This window comes from Panthera onca, chromosome F1 (assembly GCF_046562875.1).
Source record: "Panthera onca isolate mPanOnc1 chromosome F1, mPanOnc1 haplotype 2, whole genome shotgun sequence".
NCBI classification, from domain to species: domain Eukaryota; kingdom Metazoa; phylum Chordata; class Mammalia; order Carnivora; family Felidae; genus Panthera; species Panthera onca.
Genome location: NC_138355.1, coordinates 14003514 through 14017780, shown reverse-complemented (window position 1 = coordinate 14017780; position 14267 = coordinate 14003514). Strand labels below are relative to the sequence as shown.

Genomic DNA, 14267 nt, shown 5'->3' with positions numbered 1-14267 from the left:
GCCAAGGCATCCTTGCCCAGCGTGTGCTTGAGACCAGAGGACGGCGTTCTCCACCGCAGGAGGAGGAGAATGAGCGTATGTCTGTGCCCCTGGTGGCTCTGCGTTCATCGCTGGGGATTTGTTGTTGTCTCCCCATTAGCTGCTGCTGCTGCTCAAGGCAGTGTGTGTGTGTGTGTGTGTGTGTGTGTGTGTACGTGACGTGCATGGACACAGTACATATGTACGGGTAGGGGTGGGATACGGAACTGGGGGACCAACTTGTAACCAACATAAAATGTTTTGTGCCAGCCTCAGCAGCACCATGGGTGATGCACGTACGACGTGGAGAGGAAGACCCTCTTCCAGGCGTAGCTCACTACCCAACACCCCACCACCACCTACATCTTTATCCAAAAGGCTAACAATTTGGTTCCCCTGAGTTTTAAAATATTTTGCTTCTGAAAACCTTGTTAAAATGAAAATGCTTTTGGAAGGGGAACGGTTCAAGCTTCTATACTCCGCGTTGTAGAGACGATTGCGATGGCTAATTAAGAAGGGCCTGGAACATCAGACACAAGATGAGGAGTGGGAAACGTCAGCGAAGGAGGATGGGAAAACCCAGCATCCAGAGAGCTGCCAACGGTGGCCTCTGTCGCCTGTAAACGTCACTGGCGCAACTTGGCTTGGGAGGCCCACAGGATAACTGTCTGTCCTCAAAGGAACACTGCAGATCTCTGAGATAGAGGGGTGTGCTCCGTTTAGTTTAGATTCAAAGAAAAAGTGCCGGGTTCACTTGAGGTTCTCTGATCAAGGGCAACAAGCAGCATCTTGGGGGCTCTGCAGCACCGACGGTGACAGCCTGGCCATTTCCCGGTTAGGAGACATAAGGAGCAGCAGCAGGGAAAGCCACCTATTACTGGTGGGATGAGGTCCACATAACTGCTCTGGGGAGCTCAGGACCACCCCCTATACCCACCCCCTGCAGAGATCTTGCAGCACTCAGTGTCAAGTTTAAGGAGGACCCGGGGAAGTGAGGGTGCAGAAAGAAATGAAGGATGGAGAGAGGAAAACAAAGAAAGACAGAGAAGGAGGAGGACAGGTTAAGCATCTGGAAAATTACTGCAGGCTCATGGCTTTTGCTGCTTCAAAGCCAGGATGAGTCATCGGCTGGTTGCCTAGGCAACAGCTATCTTCCTCCTGCCGCTGATCAATTTCATCTGCACAAATGTCCCGGGAAACCGTGAGCTGTAAAGATAATATGCCCGAGTCACAGAAAGTCCTGCCAAACGAGGTCTGCATTTCAAGTGTTCTGAGCCAGACCTTATGTATGTTTACCCATCGTCTCTGTAACCCACCCCAGCCCCATTCCAATGTTCACACACACACACACACACACACACACACACACACAGCAATGGGCCAGAGCAGGGGTCAGGGATACAGGCAGGAGGAGATTGTCACCTCTGCCTTATTCTGGCTATGCCAGGATCATAACTGCCCAACCTCACCGTCCCCCCCCTTAAAGACAGAGTAGATATGTGGTCATTCTGTCCTCTTATGTCTCCAAGCAGTTCCCTGGATGATGGAATACAGCCACGGAGGGCAGTCAGGGGCAACTCCGGGGGTCAGAACAGGGAATAGTGGCCACTGTCTTCACCCTGAGTCCTCCAAAGACATCGCTGTCACCTTCTAATACTTTCTTTTTCCTCCCAACACTTGTCACTACACGTGATAGACTAAGTACATAATTGCTTTGTCTTACCCACTAGAGCACAGGCTCCTTTAGGGCAGGAAATTTATTTGTCCCGCTCTCCAGTATATCCTCACCTCCCAGCCCAGCTCATCATCCTGCACATACTAGGTGCTCAGTGATAGTTGGTTGGCTGAACAAAGGGATGAGTAAATGAATAGCAATGTTTTCGGACCACCTCACAGAGAAGGCCACCCTGAAAAAAATTACACAATCAATACCGTCAACCGCCTTCTGAAGGGGTTAACATCCACGGGACTTCTGTACTATCGGCGAGACAACACCTACAATATGACAAGTCAGGAAACCGTCAGTTTCCATGGTTTCCCCCAACCTCCCGCCACCATTTAGGGCGTGAAGAACTGAGGAAAGATCTTACGGGGAAAAAGGACGCGCGTCTCATATACATGTAGCCATCCCGCAGCACAAAGCTGATAGAGTTTCCAGGCCCGTTCATCTGCTGCCAGTGTCCTCTAGGGAATGACAGTGTGGCAGGCACGCTGCGTGCATTTTTTGTTTGTTTCACCTTCAAAACAACCCAGGTGATACATATTTTATAATTCCCATTTTACAGAGGAGGAAACTGAGACAAAAGGAGGTGATAAATAGATGGATAGATACATACATACATACATAGATGATAGATAAATAGATGACTGATAGATAAATAGATGATGGACAGACAGATAGATAGATAGATAATAGAGAGATACAAGATAGATAGATAGATAGATAGATGATAGGTAGATGATAGATAATAGATAGATAGATAGATAGATAGATAGATAGATAGATAGATAATAGATGATTGATAGATAATAGATGGACAGATAGATAGATGATTGATAGACAGATAGATAAGCAGCATCAGCATGCGACCCCAGTTCTGAGTTCTTAGCCACAGCCGGTGTCACCTCTGCTTGCCTCACCCCTGCACTTGTCCCTGTTGTTCCTTTGGTGAGATTTCCAACCCCCCTTATCCTTCAAGCAGCCCAGAATGTCAATTTTAGCCTGAAGTGTTTTGCCTCTCGTACTGCGCTAATTTTCCAAGTATCTTCACGTAAATGATGTCCTTTGGGCCTCAAAACAATGCCGGCTGCTAAGCACGGGCCCGCCTCACTGCAGATGGGGAACGTGAGAAACAGAAAGGTGATGTGATTTGCATGACACCGTTCACCCAATCAGAGCTGGGGTTTGCACATCGATGCTCAGACGCCACTGTCTCCCCAGTCCAAGTGCGCTCCGGAAAAGAGCATCCGAGGGCACTCTCGGTGTGATCAGCCCCAGGCCCTGCCCGCACCCTAATTTGGCTCTGGGCCCCCACCATTGCTCAGAGCTGTCCGTGAGAAGCCTCAAGCTGGCTCTCATTGATCCCCCTTGTCAGCTAATTCTAGGCAGAGCCAGCCCTGGGGAACCTTAGGGACCTTCCTTCTGCAATAACAGGAAAGCAACCTGAGATTTCAGAGGAAATCTGAGTATGTGAGAGTCTAAATGTTATGGCTTAATTTGGAAAATGGTGCCAGATATTTGTACTAATTTTATCTTCACTCTTTCCTGGCCCTGATCCCCTCAGCCTCAGTCTGCTCTCCACCCACCCCCTTTCCCCTTCAAAAAGAAATAACCTTGCATCATCCGCCATGCAGTAAAAATGCTTCAAATTATAGCTCTGGGGTCATCCTTCTGAGAGACGAGTTCACAAAATATTCTTACCCGCTCTCTCTCTCTGCAAACACTGCTAGGCCAGGTGGGAATGAGTAATTAGAAGAGCCAGAATTATACATTTGAATCCAAACACTTATAAGATGTCCCTACTGGCCGGCAACCAACAGGCATACAAAAGAAACATGCTAATGATCACCAAAAATGAGGAGTCTCGCTTGCTTTGAGTGGTTTCTATGAACGACTCCACCTGCCCGCCAGAGCCATTCTTTTTCCTCAGCATGGCTTCCTTTCTCTATGATTTGTCTATATGGACAATTTTCCTGTCTGTATGAAAGCCACATTTTCCCTCTGTGTCTGAGCCCGTGTGTTTTGTGCACACATTTGCATGTCTTCGTTGGTGGGAGTTGGACCGAGAGGGGGCCTGCCATGTGCTGGGCACTGGGCCAGGTGCTTCCGGGATGTGACCTCAGCCCCACCTCCAGGGGGCTATAACAGCAATATGACTGCTAGTGGGTTTTTTTTCCTTTTACAGGTGAGGAAACTGGGGCTCGAAGAAGTTAAGGAATTCGCTGACCAGCACAAAATAATGTAAAATTAATCCTAGCAGTAGACCCAGAACGGTAACTGGGTTTCATCCACGCATTCACACAATACTTTTATTTCAGCACGGGACTACTCTTTCCAGTGAATCTGAACGACCATCGCCGCTGAGAGACCAGGAGGAGAAAACTATATTGAATCTTTAATAACGTTCTTTTCCCCCATTTATGAGATCCACGGAGACAATGGAGTGTTCACCTTAATTTTGTTTGGGCCAAAATTAGTTCTCACAGTGTAACCCCTCAAAAGCATGATGTTATGTGTCAAAATTATTTACAAACCAAGTCAGAGACATTTTAGATTTTCCAAATCCACCTATCCCCTCAACTATGAGGGCAGGATGATAGCTATTTGTTATGTTTCCAGTAATACGTCATTACATTAATTCTAATGATGATGCATGAGGCCGTGTTAGAATATTTAAACGATTTGTCTGTCTTCAGTGATTGAGCTTAAGGAAAAAAAATTCTGATTAATGAAAAAACATAAGTCTAATTCTTAATCAAGCCTTGCCTATGAACATACATCTGAAGAAAAGTGGGCCAGGCCACAAGAAAATCATCCTGCTGATGTCTTCCTTAATTAGTCATATCTGACCCACAACTTGGACAGTACTTCTGTTACACTCATGTGCTGACCGATTAGATGCATCATCACCCCATCCATAGAAAGCATAAGAATGGTTACTGCTGACTTTATAAAGAGCAAAATATTCTCAAGCTACTGAATTTTTCAATATTAACATGGATGAGTAAAATTCTTTCCTTTCTTTAGAGCTATGCGCTTTGCCTTACTCTACGATTGTGGTCAGAAAGTTGAGTATAAATCGTGTTTTTATAACATAAAACATATTTTCCCATTCATTCTTGTGTGTGTGTTCTCATTCATTTATGTGATTAACGTGGGCATTTTCCTGAAGGAAATGAAAGTTTCATTAAATATAAATGGCACAAGTTTCCTGTTGTTAAAATTGAGGATCTTAAACATGGTGACCTCAAGAAGATCTGGGAAAGCTCAAACACAGGACAGCAAGTTAGGACAAAAAGAGGCAAAAAAAAAAAAAAAAAACACTGGAAGCTGGGGTCTTGGCTGGGTAGTATCATTGGAGCAAAGGATGTATGGGACCAAGTGACGAGATGAGAGGCTGCAGAGACAAGCAAAAGTCAGACCTTGAAAGGCCTTATCAAGGCGCACATACTGCGAAATCCACTAGCGGGTTTTTAGGCACAGTGACATGGTCAGCTTGGAAACGAACTCTGAGAAAGGTGACTCAATCAGCAGTATGAAGATGCCCTGGAGGACAGACGCCACCGACGGCAGGAAGAATGTTTATAGTAACCCAGCGAGAAGCAATGGAGAACTAATCCAAGGCCGTCCATGAGGATGGAGATGTGGTGGTGGGTCCGGGAGAGTTTAGACAGACGGAAGCCCCAGGAGGTTGTGACTGGGCCTGGGAGTGGGAAAGGACTGTGACTGGGAAAGGAAGGAAGTACAAGTTAGTGAAGGAGCCAGCCTGGAAAGGATCATAAAGAGGCTGCTATATGCCAGGTAAGGAGATAAGAAACACCAGAGCAGGTGCATGTTTGGCCAGGGATTTAAAATAATGAACTTCCAACGTATGTGTACAGCTTGTGGAGCTGTCCCACAGAGCGCTCAGTGGGACTGGAACATCAGAGGGGAAATCGGTGCTCACCCGTGGAAGCCGAAGCTGGCTCTTGGTGAGTTCGCTCACTACGTGGGTACGGAGCGAGGAGAGAAACACGTTTAAGGGGGTGAGTGAAGAGGCTCCCACGAAAAAAGATAAGGCGGGGAAGGCCCAGCAAATAGTGATGACCTTGGATGCCAAAGAGAAAGAGAAGTTCAGGAAGAAAGCAGTCCACACAGTCAAAGACTGCGGAGACTAAAAAGTACTCTTTGTTTTGCAGAGCATGGGTGAGTCCGTTTCAATGCAGTAAGAAGAGAAGCCAGAATGTAACAGGTCCAAGAGTTGGAGTAAAGATTGCAAATACAGTCACTGGCATTCTAGGCACGTTATATACCTGCAAAAAGGTTTACAATACTTGTTTTTCATTACAGAAGAATATACCCATATGATATAAAGCTTAGCAGATAAAGAACACAAGCTCACCCGTGATTTCTATATCTCGAAACAAACCACTGCACTTGGTCAATTTTCTCCCAGTCTTTAACCATGTGAATATACTTCACTTCAAACTACTGTCTGTTAAGAAACCTGAAGGTGAAAACCTACAAAAATTCCAACACGTCCCCCAAACGTATCTGTAGCTTGCCTTAAATATTTGTCTTACTTCAAAGCATCTTTGCAAGAGCATGGCCCCAAATAATAGGCCTTGAACTTAAAGCTGGGGCCATGTGTTGTTCATAACATACCCAAACTTCAACTTCTTTTCATAGCCTTTAGAAGTCTCACTCCAGCAAAGCCAGCAATCGAGTGTCAAACTCGGAACCTCAGCCAAGTGTCTCCCTGCCCCCAGGGGCTACCCCAGGCTTCACCTGAAACATACAAGGCGTATGGATCAGGTCCCTGGAAACTGGAATGGAAGTGGGCAATCATCCCACATCAGATCATTTACTAGAAGCAACTTCTTTCTTATTCCATACATCATACCAAACATTCTCCAGCTTCTCACGTCGCCCAATGCATACTTAAGTAACTGGGCTTGCTGGAGTAAGAACGAAAAAGGTTCAAGTTTACCTAAGCCTGACCTCACCTCCAGGCCGCCCTGGCGAATGTTGCAAGAAGGCTGGGCTGTCTCCGACGTAACACCCCGTCTCCTTCTTTGATATTCCTGAAAGCAAAACCTCTTCCGAAATTTGCCCTGACTTCACGGAGACAGGGACAAATGGATAAACGTTTTTCAAGTGTCAGCAGCCAGGCTTTCATATGGAAATTTTACAAGGGAAGAGGTAATGTTGGAAGTGGTGGGATGGAGGAGTGAAAGTTTAAGACTAAAGATGTCTACGAATTTGTGCCACAGAGGCCGTCCCTGGTGCTAGTAATTCTGGGAGGAAAGCCACATAAATATTTGCATTTTACTGGGAGTTCCCCAGAGCCACAAGTCTTAACCCCAAGGCAGCACAGCTTGAAAAGCAGGAAGAGTCTGGGGATACTTCAACTTTGTGGTGTCCTTCCAATGGTACTCTGTATCTAGTGATCTGTAGCTCAAATTTTTTGGTATCCAGTTAGGGATTATTCCTTTTGCAAAGAGCTTTTACAAGTACAGAGACTCGTGTCGAATGGGCCCCTTGAAGCGTTGGGCACTAGCCCTCTTCTGTCGGTTGATAGGGTCTGGGTGGCCCTGTCTAACCATGGCTGGATAAACCTGGATAAAACTAAATCTCGTAGGCGGTCCCATGTGGAGTCCTTAGTATGGTAAACAGATCCAAGCAGACCCACCCCAGAGGACCTCAGAACTCTTCCTACTTCTCGATGGCACCTTGAAAACCACTCATCCAACCCAATGTCCCAGTTTTACAGATGAGCAAATAGGAGGCCCAAAGAAAGAACATGATGACGTCCAAGGTCATACAGCTAGTGGCAAAACCAGGATCTGCTCACTTCTGGTGCTTTCTCCCGTTCCATTTTGGAGCTGCCACTGTGACCTTTGATTTTACGCTTAGTACTCATTGGATCACACTGGTCCGGGAGACCATCAAGCCACTCGGACCCCGTGTCTAGGACTTGTGTCACCAGGACCTTCAAGAGCAAGCCAGATTCCTTTTCCACCTCCATCCTTCCAGCCCGCGGCCTGATGGGAAATTTAGAATATAGGATTCAAATTTTAAATGGTCCAGATGAGCTGCATAAGGAGCCATTAATGAACAATGAAACTCCATTGTATTTGATCTTCCTCTGGTCCCTCCTGAATTCACAAGCAGAGAGCCCTGTAATTCCTTTGCCATTGGAAACAGGGAGAGCATCCAGAGGGGTCGGCAGGGCTCTAAGGAGAGCAAGCCTGGGGACACCCTGGGTAGCATTCCTGCAGGGAGCATCTACTGAGCGCCTACTGTTTGTCATACTCTGTGCCTTGCACGGGGGACGCAAAGACTGTTAGTCCCCAGGCCTGGTCAGGAGGGGTCTGGGTGGCTCTGTCTAACCATGGCTGGATAAACCTGGATAAAACTAAATCTCGTAGGCGGTCCTATGTGGAGTCCTTAACTCTACCCCAACCTGTCTTGGGAGTTCCATGATTATCTCTGAGCCTCCGAACGAGGAGAGTCAGGGACAAAAAGCAAATCTACCAGGTCAGTGATTATGAGGTAAACAGGGCCAGTCCTGGCCACGACCGCACCTCTCCTCTCCCCTTTTCACCTCCTCCTTCTCTCTCTCCTGCAAGGATGCCCACCACATCCCACACCCAACACCTGCCCCTCTGTCCCTCGCACTGTTCCCGCTCTGTCGCAGGGCTCGCAAAGATGTATGCTGTGTTTTTTCCTCGACCTTCTGAACTTCCCCGAGCTCCCATGTGCCCAGAGATACAAATATTCACCTGCTAGGACCGCCAGAACAATGAAATAAGGCAATGAGTAAAAGGTATCTATGGCACAAAACAGTTCCCTGAGTTGTTACCCTTATTATTATTCATTTCTGTTACAGTTGTTATCCCTTCCCTTAATGATACTACTTTTCCCTGGGGTATTTGCATTCAATAGGAGACAAAAAGCCTCTAAATCCCAACAAATCGGTTCCTAATGGTGGGGCTTCAAACCAAGAGGAAGAGAGCGGGCAGGGGTCCTTCAGGGCACCCTCAATATCTCCCCGGGAGTATACCCACGGTGGGGGGGGCTCCACAGCCCAGCCTCCTGGGATGACTGCGTCTGCTGCCCCACTGAGGGCCCACGTGGCTGTCCTGCTCAGGCACACAGGGCGATCGCCACGCAGCCCGCGGGGACGGGAGCCACAAAATAGATGTTCCCGTGCATCCGCCTTCATCCAGAGAAGTGCTTCCCTCGCGGGCAACTAACTTCGTTTTGCAGGCTTGCCGGAGTCCAGGATAGCCCAAGGTCAAGCTCCCTGGGGCCTCATCTAAAGTTTATAATGAGGCCGGGACTCTGCTGAAGCAAGCCTCAGCATAAAACTGCCTTTCAGCTCGAGGGCAAGGCACCACGACTCAGCATTCTGGTCTACCTCCCCCGGGTCTCTGACTTCTCCCTCCTCCTCCTCATCCGCCGGCTGCTGCCTGAGCCAGGGCTCCTGTCATCTCTCTCTCCCCCAGGTAAACCATAACCAACCAATAATTTACTAAGTGCTTACTACTCTGTGCCGGGCCATCTAGACAAAAGTTTTTGCATGCAATTTCTCGCCAAGCCTCAACACAAGCCACGAGGTGGAAATTCTTTGTTGGGAAATATTTGGAAATTTTTTGGAAAATATTTGGAAATATTTTTGGAAATCTTTGGGAATATTTGTTGTTGGAAATATTGGTTGGGAAATTATTTGTTGGGAAATTATTTGATGGGAAAGTTGAGGATGCTCAGCGAAGGTCACTAACTTGACCAGAACTTCCGCCCTTTCACCCCCACTCTCTGGCTTCCTTCCCCCCTGCCCTCCCCTCACCTACTCCCACTCTCCGCCAGCCCACCCACCATCCGCTTACAAGAATCCCTTCACCATGCCATTCACACACTGGAAATCCTTCGGAGACTCGCCGTTGGGTCCAAATAAGGTCAAGGTCCCCTCAATCGGCATCCTAGACTTTTCCCACCCTCACTCCAAGCCAACCACCCCGTCCCACGATCCGCTCCGTCCCACATGAAGCCGCATGTCACCCGAAAGCAGCTCTCCATCCCTCACACCCACCACCCCTTGCGGAATGCGGCTTCCCCAATCTTCCGCCTGACAAACATCCCTTCGTCCTCGAAGACGCAGCCCAAAATGCCACTTGCCCTGTGAAATCTTCCCAAACTCCCTCTGCTCCTTCACTCTGTCTCTCCCTCTGGGGTCTCCCAGCCCTTCCCACTCTTTCCACTAACCTGCTACTGCATCAGATTGTATGCCATTGCCGGTCGGGGGGTCAGCACCCCAAATGGGCTGGGAGCTCTCCCGGGGCAGGGGGAGTTTTTCATTCTAGTCCCGGAACCTTCCACGGGGCCTGGACCGGGTGGTCGATTGAACATTTCCTGCATGCTGTATGGAGAAATCATTTATTTATTCGTTCGGCCAGTTGGTTTTTAGTCCGTTGTGGGCTAGTCTGCTGTCAGGGAGCTAATCTTCGACTATGCACAAGGCGCCACACTAGGGACTAGGGAGGCAGAGAGGAAGAAAAGTCAGACCCCCTGGGAGGAGTCCCAGCTTTGGTCTAATGCTTATATAACCGTGGGTTTTTATTACTTTTTTCTTGATTCCCTTCCCAGAAAACAAATTGAGTTGCAGAGCCTGCAAAATACCACCCAATTCCATCCTATTTAATCTGAACACAAGTGCCATCCATTTAACTGCTTACCAAAAAAAAAAAAAAAACCAAAAACCCTCAATTGTCGGGTCTAAATCACAGCTCATGCAAATAACCAAGGTTAGATGGCTTCCAGCTCCACTGAGATCCTCAATCCCTCATGGTGTTAGTTCCCCAAGTTCTACACATCCAATTAACTTTTCTGATTACTCACGGATTAATTAACCAAATTGTGCTGACGAGAAAGCATCGTGGCTTAAGGTGGCTGTCTACATAAGTAGACCTTATTCCACCATGATGATAAACATTGGAAGCACCTTCGGGCAAGGATCCCACCTCTGTGACCCCTGCCAAACCAACCGGCACACGGTGGGCGGTGGGGGAGTGGGGGGGGCTCCAGAATTGCAGGTGCAAAGAAGCAGAAGACGACGTCATCTGAAAACCTCATTCTGCACAGGAAAGAAACGAGTCCCGGAGAAGGGCAATGATACGCCCAAGGCTCTTTAAGGCTGAGCTGGGACCAGCACCCAGGTGGCTTAAACTCGTTTGACGATAGTGTCAACCCCACAGCTACCCATTGTTTATTGCCTGGCGTATCTGCTGACCCGGAACCACGGGGCCAAAGGCTGAGGAGCTGATCAGTATTAGTGGCCTGAGGGACGTAAATCTGAGGTCAGGGCGACCGAAGCAGCGCAAGCCTGAGGGAGCCCACCCTTGCGAGAAAAGTGCAGGGAAGGGACTCTGAATTCTGGACCCCTCTAGGTCTCCAGGCAGTTGCTGACTTGTGAGCCGCAAGCAGAAGCCGCTGGGCAAGAGGCTGAGATACAAGGCAAACACGTTTCAGCAGCCTCACAGCACTCTGGAGACACAATGTGGAGTTGGGGACCCACCGAGAGGATGCTGTGGGAAGCGCTCAACGTTGTAGCTGGGACTCCTTGCATTCGCTTCCTGTGGCAACTAATTATCACCAGTGTAATGGCTTTAAACAACCCAAGTTACGGTCTCAGGGTCCTGGAGGTCAGAAGACTGGCAGGGGTCCCACTGGGCTCCCATCAAGGTGCCTGGTAGGGCTGGATTCCCGCTGGAGGCCTTCGGGGAGGAGCTGTGCCCTCGCTTTTGCCAGTTTCCAGAAGCTGCTCACATTCCTTGACATGGGGCCCTTTCCCCACTTTCGACACCAGCAACCGCAGGTCGAGTCCCTCTCGTTGAGCATCACTCTGTTCTCCTGCCTCCCTTTTCCACTGTTAAGGGCCCTTGTGATTCTGCTGGGACCACCCAGAAAATCCAGGATAATCTATTTTAAGGTCAGCTGATTAGCAACGCCAACTCCATCTGTCCCTTTCTTTCCCCTTTGCCATGGAAACTAACAGATTCGTGGATTCCCAGCATTAGGATGCAGACGTCTTGGGAGGGGGGCTTTATTCTGCCAACACACCCTAGAAGTAGTGAAACTGAAACACAGTTCTGAATCACCTCAATCCAAACATGATTAAGGCAACATGCCGCCAGGATAACAGCCAGCCAGAGCAAAAATAAATCCTCTCCGGAGAAAAGTCAGCATCCTCCAGAGCTTCCATAACCTCTCCAATAAAATGTCCAGCACTTGTGGGGCACCTGGGTGGCTCAGTCGGTTGAGGGTCCCACTTCGGCTCAGGTCATGATCGCTCGCGGTCGTGGGTTCGAGCCCCACATAGGGCTGTGTGCCGACAGCTCAGAGCCTGGAGCCCGCTCCGGGTTCTGCGCGCCCCCCTCTCTCTCTCTGTCCCTCCCCCGCTCTCGCTCTGCTTCTCTCCCTCAAAAATAAACATTAAAAAAAATTTTTTTTAATGTCCAACACTTGAGATCACCAAATATGTCAATATACAGGACCAGATGACCCCTTGGTGTCTTTCTGTTCCCCACTAGAATCTGAGCCCCCTGAGAACCAGGGCTACGTCCAGTGTGTAATACCCAGGCCTCACCCCAGGCTGTGATGTATAACAGCAGCCCTGCAAATACGTAGTCAGTGACTGGCCAGATGCCCACCACAACTGCACCGCAGTGGAAAACACAGTGGCCCTGGGCAGGGACTTCGGAAGCCAACATGAAACTCTCGGAAATCCTGCCGCACCTGCAAAAAGGCTACAGCTCCCAGGGCCAGCTTCCCACAGGCCAACTTGAATGATAATAACAACAACAGTAACAAGAAGGAACGAAGAAAACCGAGCAGCCGATGCCACGGGCAGCTCACCACCACCCATCACTGGGACTGAGCAGAGAGCAGACCAGCCGCGCTCGACTCCCACCTGATGTCCTCCGGTGACAGCTGGTCACATCTCCAATCCCCTCCTACCTCTTACTTATTTTGAGAGTCTTCCTTTTTTTTTTTTTTTTTTTTTAACGTTTATTTATTTTTGAGACAGAGAGAGACAGAGCATGAACGGGGGAGGGGCAGAGAGAGAGGGAGACACAGAATCGGAAGCAGGCTCCAGGCTCCGAGCCATCAGCCCAGAGCCCGACTCAGGGCTCGAACTCACAGACTGTGAGATCATGACCTGAGCCGAAGTCGGACGCTTAACCAACTGAGCCCCCCCAGGTGCCCCTATTTTGAAATGTTTCTTAATGTTCCTAGGAGATTTAACCCTTCCAAGATACCTTCCAGGAAAATGGCTGAGAAACAAGAGACGTGGGAGCATTAAGGCAGAGCTGGGGCACGCAGTGTGAAGCTTGTGCTCCCGGCCGGAGCCACCAGCCTCTGTGCTGCAGAAAGGCTGGTGGGGGGAGGGAGGGGGGCGGGGGAGGAACCACCTCGTTTCCGTTTGTCTGCAGTGGAGGCACTTTCTTTCTTCTGTTGTGCAAAGGTTTAACCTGCGCCAGTGTCAGCCCCAAACTGGCAACATTTCAAGAAATACCCTAAATGGGAGAAGCAGCCGTCATTTATTTGAGTATCTATTGTGTGCCAGACACCGTGCTAAGCGCTTGACGTGGGTTGTTTATTCTCTAAAATGCCGCTCTGCCAAGATACTGCAGCGCAGGGAGGTTAATTACTTGAGTCAAGCCTACCCGGGCAGGAAGCAAGCAGAGCCACTGGCCACGGTGACACAAAACGCCTGTGTGGCCACCACAAAAGTCTGCCTTCCCTTCATTCGCGAGTGTGAGCAACTGGGATAGTTGAACTTCTCAGCCACTCAGAAAGCGAGCATGGAAAGAAAAAGAAGGTGTCTTGTTGAAAGCGGGTGGCCAAGCGGCTCTTCCCCCTTCTCTGCCATGCTGGTACCTAATGGCGCCCCCCCGCGGCAATATTTCCAGAACACTCCAGTCCTACAACAGGACTCCGGGGTAATGGGCCACATGATGCCGTGAGACTTTTCATGAGAAACAGGCGGAGGTGAAGAGTACTGTCAGAGGGCAGACCGGCAGCTTCTTTTCTCTAAAACGTGCAGGGTTTGTGCAAAAAGAGGGTTCTCGGTCCCCCACGTGTCCTTCAGATTATTCCTGCCAGTATCACCCACTCCCTGGAGCCGTCTTCACCCACAGACCGCACCCGAGTATTGGATGGTATCTCCCTATGATCAAGTTGCATTTGGGGGGCAGTGAGGTTCCTTTTTAGCGCCTCATCAAGAAAAGAGCCCTGAGATCAGCCTGCGTGCCCTTGGCGTTGGGTGATCAGGTTGCCAAGGCAACAGCAGCCGCTTCTGACGTCACTGAGGGAAGGCAGGCTCCGCTGGAAGGTGGGCCCTCCCCTTCCGGATCTCCTTTGTCAGACTTCGTTAATTCCCTGAGCTTCTCCAGAGTTCCCAGCGCCACCCGCCCAACCCCACGCAGCTCAGCAAACGCAGGAAGAGAAGAAACTGCCTTTATTGGAAGTCCTTCTCTCCCTGGTC

At 49.2% G+C, this 14267-nt stretch overlaps 1 long non-coding RNA gene across 1 annotated transcript in view; it reads right to left on the bottom strand.

The window, feature by feature from the left end:
* Positions 1 to 420: 420 nt before the first annotated feature.
* Positions 421 to 14267, bottom strand: part of LOC132685991 (uncharacterized) — a 31945-nt gene continuing 18098 nt past the window's right edge. Inside the window, exon 3 of the long non-coding RNA XR_009613378.2 lies at positions 421 to 1224. This is a non-coding gene — a long non-coding RNA (uncharacterized LOC132685991). The remainder of the gene's footprint in view (positions 1225 to 14267) is intronic.